At 33.2% G+C, this 6,000-nt stretch overlaps 1 protein-coding gene and 1 non-coding gene across 3 annotated transcripts in view; both read right to left on the bottom strand.

Moving 5' to 3' along the window:
- The window catches only part of Acer3 (alkaline ceramidase 3), a 123,785-nt gene that overhangs the window by 77,231 nt on the left and 40,554 nt on the right, over window positions 1–6,000 (bottom strand). The window lies entirely within an intron of this gene.
- Window positions 2,845–2,948, bottom strand: LOC117286411. Its single transcript, XR_004517583.1, has one exon. It is a non-coding gene; the product is annotated as a U6 spliceosomal RNA (small nuclear RNA).

The following is a 6,000-nucleotide window of genomic DNA, read 5'->3' as shown; positions in this document are numbered from 1 at the left end:
AGGGAAAGAAAGAAAAAAAAGAAAAAAGTCAAAGGGAGTGGTTCCAAAGCATCTGTAACTGGGATAATGAGTTAAAACTGAAGTGAGGGTTATTGAAATTTCTCAAAGGAACAGGATGGGAGAAAATATTATGAAAAAGTAATGCAGTTAACTTTTAATTTTCCCAATTCTGATCACTATACATGGTCTGCCAGCCTGCTTTCCTTTCTGCCTTCCTTCCTTCCTTCCTTCTTTTGCTTCTCTCCCTCCCTCAATGTGCTATACCACTGAACTACTCCCTAGCCCACAGTAATCATTCTTTATAACATTTGTCACAATTTTAAATACATACTCATTTATAAAATTATTTCAATGTCTATCTTTTCTGCTAGTCTAGAAGTTCCAGTGAATAATGGTTTGACAACTCTACCAAGCACATAATAATTCTTAGTAAATATTTGTTAAAAATTTTAAATTAATAAATTTTAATGGGCCTAGACACCAACCCAGAACACAATGATCCTCATAAATTATTCATAGCCTCTCTTTACAAAGCCAAAATTCCCAGTCCTTTCTGCAAAATCTCCCTCAATTCTCCAAAATAAATGACTATCAGCTAACTAGTATATATGTATCATGAATAGTGATATAAGTACAATCGTAAAAGCATGAGTCAAGTATAGAAGTAACAGAGGAGGAAGTCATTTGCTACCAGAGTTGGGGGATGAGAAGAGAGAGACTATTAAATGAGCAAAATCATTGCTCCTGTTATCACCATACACTTCTGTTCCCACCTTTACTTATCCAAACCTCTTATTCCATAGATTGCTTAGTATATTGCCAAATATTATAGACAATAAGTGTTCAATAATTTTAACAAACTTATTATTTTGACAATGTCTTAAGATAGTACAGAAATTACAAAAATATGACAATGAACTTTCATTGCCCTTAAGATTTATACATTATTAAAGCAAATAAAGAAATAAATAATTAATATTTTGCTGTACCATTTGAGAGTAAGTTGCACAGACTATGACCTTTACCCCTAAAAATTCAGCATATACAGTCAGCCCTTGGTATCTATGGGATCTGCATCTGTGGATTTAAACTAACCATGGATTGAAAATAATTTAAAAAACAACTGCACCCAGAATCAACATGTGCACAGTTTTTCCTGTCATTTCTTTCAAAACAATACATATAAAAAGTATTCACACTGAATTAAGTATTATAAATAATCTAGAGGAGACTTAAAGTATACAGGAGGATGTACATAGGTTAAATGCAAATACTACACCATTTTATATAAGGAATATGAGCATTCAGATTTTAGGATCTGAAGGGTAGGGGTTCTGGGACCAATCTCCCATGGAGATTAGGAATGACCTGTACAGGATTATTTTCTTATATGATCACAGTGCAATGAACAAAATAGAGAGACTTAGAATGGATGCAACATTATTAAACAATCTTTATTCAAGTTTTGCTGATTTGCTATATATTGCCCTTTAGAACTTCTTTCCCTTATGCCCCAATCCAGGATTCAATCATATACTGCATTTAGCTGTCATAGCCCTTTTAGAAATAGATTTTTTTGGGGGGTGGTGGTACTGGGGATTGAACTCGAGACCTTGTGCTTATGAGGAATTTGAGGCAGTTCTAGATTAATTTTTTATCTTTCCTGAAATTAACATTTTAGAAGCATACAGAGCAGTTATTTTCTAAAATGGCTACCAATTTAAATTTTTGGTTTTCTTCATTTGATTCAGCTTATATATTTTTGATAGTAATACTGTGTAAAAGATGTTTCCTTTTCAGTGCACTGTATCAGAAGAACCAGCTATCAGTTAACACCATTCTAAATAATGTAGACTTAAATTTTTTGAACAAGGTAGTAACCGCCTTTCAAATTTCCACACTATTACCACCTTTTCTTTTGTAAATAAAGAGTAATATGTGAGGATATATTTTTAGGCTCTACTCATCATCTTATCCAGACACTTTCACTCAAGTTTTAACATTTACTATAACTCTTGCCTGAATTAGCTATTTTATCTTTCTGTTTTCATTTATTATTCTATTTTTTCAAAGTTTCTTTTCTCATCCCATTTGTTTGTTTTAGAATCACGTGAACCCACAAGGCTCAGATTGTTCTTTAGTAATATTGCCTTCTGTGTCATTTTGACATGATTTTCTCATTTTTGAGCACTTGATCATTTTTTGGCATGACAAGATGTTCTGGGCTCACCTTGTACTTTCCCTACATAAGACCAGAAACCAGCTACTTCTCTAAAAAGTTTTGGTTTTTCTCAGTAAGGAAAGTTTTAGAAACCAAGGCCTGGGCATTGCAGTAGGTATATTCATTGCTACTAAAGGGCCATTGCTTCCATGACAAAACATTTGAAGTCAGTTTTTTAAAGATATCAAGGAAATATCTCTACTTCCAACCCAGTATCATAGGGATCCTTCCTTACCTTTTCCCACCCAAATTTGTATGTCTTTGAACAATGAAAATCCTTACCTCCTAATGGTATCAATAGTTTCTCATTTGCTCATTTTCCCCCTACTAAGTTTATTGGTACATTTAAAGCAAACAATACAGTTAAATTTATCATGGGGATCTTGTACCTTTACATGATGTATCTTGGTTCTTATTTTTGCCCCATACACCTGCCCTCTCTTCACCCCCTTCACCCTTCCCTATTTACAAAAATTTTGTTTCCATTTTTTTCCTTTTTTCACATTTGTTCTTCTCCCTTATTTTCTTTTAACCCTCCCCTTCCAACTTCCCCTTTAGCCATTTTCTTCCTATTTCACACTATTGATTATATAATTTGAACCTTATTTACATTTTTAGTTTTTAAAAATATGGAACACTTCACAAATTTACGTGTCATCCTTGTGCAAGTGCCATGTTAATCTCTGTATCATTCCAATTTTAGTATATGTGCTGCCGAAGTGAGCACTGCTTAAAGGCATAAAAAAAACAGCTTCAGAGCTCAGCATGGTGGTGCACACCTGTAATCCGAGCATTTGGGATGCTGAGGCAGGAAAACTGTGAGTTTGAGGCCAGCCTGGACTACATAGTGAGTTTAATGCCAACATGGACTTATAACTAAACTACCTTAAAAAAGACAAAACAACAAACCAAATCAAAATAAAACAAAAATTCTTCAGAATTGCTATAACTGTACTATTACCAACAATAAACAGAGAGTACATAAATTTAGCAAAGTAAGGCTCAAGATTTCTTTGAATTTTTTTTTCAGATTGGGAGTATGTAATGGGAATATTCTGTCAAAAGTTACTTGAATACATTATTTACTTCTATGTGATTATGTTTTATATGCAATATAGTTCATGTATTTTTCTCTATATAAAGATAATACAGTGCCAGGGATTTAGCTCAGTGGTTCTGCCGCCTGCCTTTGAGTTTGATCCCTGCTACCAAAAAAAAAAAAAAAAAGATAATACAAAAAGATACTCAGAAGTGTCATTCCCTTCTCTATCCTTTCCACACCATTTCCACCCACCTCCTGTAGTCTTCAATTTCATTATCTTCTGGTTCATCCTGTTTCTCTTTTTTTCATGATGGTATGGATCATTCATGCTGCACAAGCACTTTTATCACTGAACCATGCCCTCGGTCCCTTTGTTTCTTTTTGAAAAACAAAAAATATATGTGCATATTTTTGTATCTTTTTTTAAAAACACAAGGTTTCATATATTATTCTGCATAACATAGTTTACTTCATGATGTATCTAGAAATCATCCCCTATCAGCTTAGTGATATTCCTCATTCTTTCTATACCTGGACAGAACTTGCTTTTATGTAGATATACATACTTACTTTTATGTACATATACATGTTTTATTTAACTAGTTTTCTACATATGGGGTTTTAAATTTACATTATTATTTTTTAATTCATTAAGTTTATTGGTATATTTTAGGTATACATTATGACCACATTCATCATTCGGAATTTGTACCTGTACATGACATATCTTGGTTCTTATTTTTTCTCCATTCCCCTGCCCTCCCTTCAACCCCTCCACACTTCCTATTTATGAAGACTGTTTCTGTTTTTTGCTTTTCTCATTTTTTCTTTTCTCCTTTTTCCTTTCCCCTACTCTCCCTCCCCTTCCCCTGTGGACCTTTTCTTCCCATTTCACATTATCAATTACACAGTTTGATTCTCACTTTCAGTTTCTCACACCAGAAAACTATCTGGTATTTACACCTGCATTCTATTTATTTCACTTAAGAGTATGGCCTCAATGTGCATCCATTTAGATATAAATATCTCTAGTTTATCTTTCTTTATGGCTGAGTAGTACTCCATTTTATTAAAAACCCCACATCTTTACCTAGTCACCAGTTGATGGAATTTGGGCTGTTTCTAAGATTTAGCTATTACAAACTGTGCTGCTATGAACATGGGTGAGCATATATCACTGTGCTATGATGCTTTTAATTCTTTCAGGAAGATACCCAGCAAGGGAATAGATGAGTCAAATGGGACTTCTAATCCTTGTTTTTTGAGGTACCTCTGTACTGATTCCCACAGTAGTTGCACCAGTCTGCACTCCTAACCAACAGTAGAGAAGAGTTCCTTTTCCCCCAAAACCCTGCCAGTATTTGTTATTGGTTGACTTGATAGCAGCCACTCTTTTTGGAGGTAGAATCTCAGTGTTGTTTTCATTTGCATCTCTTGGATGACCAGTAATGTTGAACATTTTTTCATATGTTTAACTGCTGTTTCTACTTCGTCTGAGAAATGTGTTTATTTCAGATGCCCGTTTTTGGATTGGGTCTTTAAAATTGGGAGGTCTAATTTTTTAAAGTTCTTTATATATTTTAGATAGTACACCTTTGTCTGAGGAACAGCTAGAGAAAAATTTTTGCCACAGTGGGTTGTCTCTTCACTCAGATGGTGGTTTTTTTCTTGCTATTAAAAAGGAGCTTTTTAATTACATTGTTTTATAATTATAAATAATCCTATACTAAAAATATGTATACTTTTAATTTTAAACTTTTGGTGTTTTATCTTCACATAAAATTCTTAAAAGTATGAGCACTGGGTCAAAGGATAAATGCATATGCAGTTGTGTTAGGTTCTGTTAAATTCACCTACAAAAATTTTATATTCTCATGGGTAACAGATAAAGAATGCCTATTTCTCCCAAAATACTATGTACAAAAATACGGTACAAAAATTTGGATAAGAATAAATGTTTTCTTTCAATTATAAAATATAAATAATATATAATATTTTAGTTTTTACATTTAAGTTTCTGATCATTTGAGAACATCCAGTTCTTTTATTCACTACAATTTATGAAAAAATTTCATGTTTTGCTCAGTTACTACAGATACCATATTTGATAATTCTTGGTAAATGGATGAGTCCAGGATTTTATCCATTTCCTCTGTCTTGTCTAATTTTTTGATATATTCATAAAAGACCCTTACAAACCCCTGTATTCTTGTCCTCTCAGTAGTATCACTTCTTATTTCTGAGTCTTTTTACTCTCTTTTTGTAGTCTGTTAGTCAATTTTATTTTTTCAAAAAGTCAACTCATTTCTTTGAACCTTTATTGTTTATATATGTAGTTGAGACTGACCTGGAGCTCCCTATGTAGCCCAGGCTGGTCTTGAACTCACAGCGATCCTCTTGCCTCAGCCTCCCAAGTACTGGGATTACAGGTGTGTGCCACCACGCCCGGTTTATTTTATTTATTTTGAACCTAATCATTATTTCTTTTGTACTATTTCTTTTGGCTTTAGTTTATTTTATTTTTCTACTTCCTAAAGGTATAACAGATTGTTTAAACCTTTCTTTTTGATGTAAGCAAGTACTGTAATAAACTTCCCTCTTAGAACTGCTTTGCTGTATCCCACTGGTTTTGGTATACTGTGTTTCCACTTTTATTTGTTTTGAGGAATTTTCCAATTTTCCTTTTAATTTCCTCATTAACTTTTTGGTTGTTTAGGAGCATGTTATTTTCCATTTA

Source organism: Fukomys damarensis, unplaced genomic scaffold (genome assembly GCF_012274545.1).
Source record: "Fukomys damarensis isolate Sample0158 unplaced genomic scaffold, DMR_v1.0_HiC HiC_scaffold_16, whole genome shotgun sequence".
Classification (NCBI taxonomy): domain Eukaryota; kingdom Metazoa; phylum Chordata; class Mammalia; order Rodentia; family Bathyergidae; genus Fukomys; species Fukomys damarensis.
Note: the sequence above shows the minus strand (reverse complement) of the source record. Positions and strands in the feature narration are given on the sequence as shown.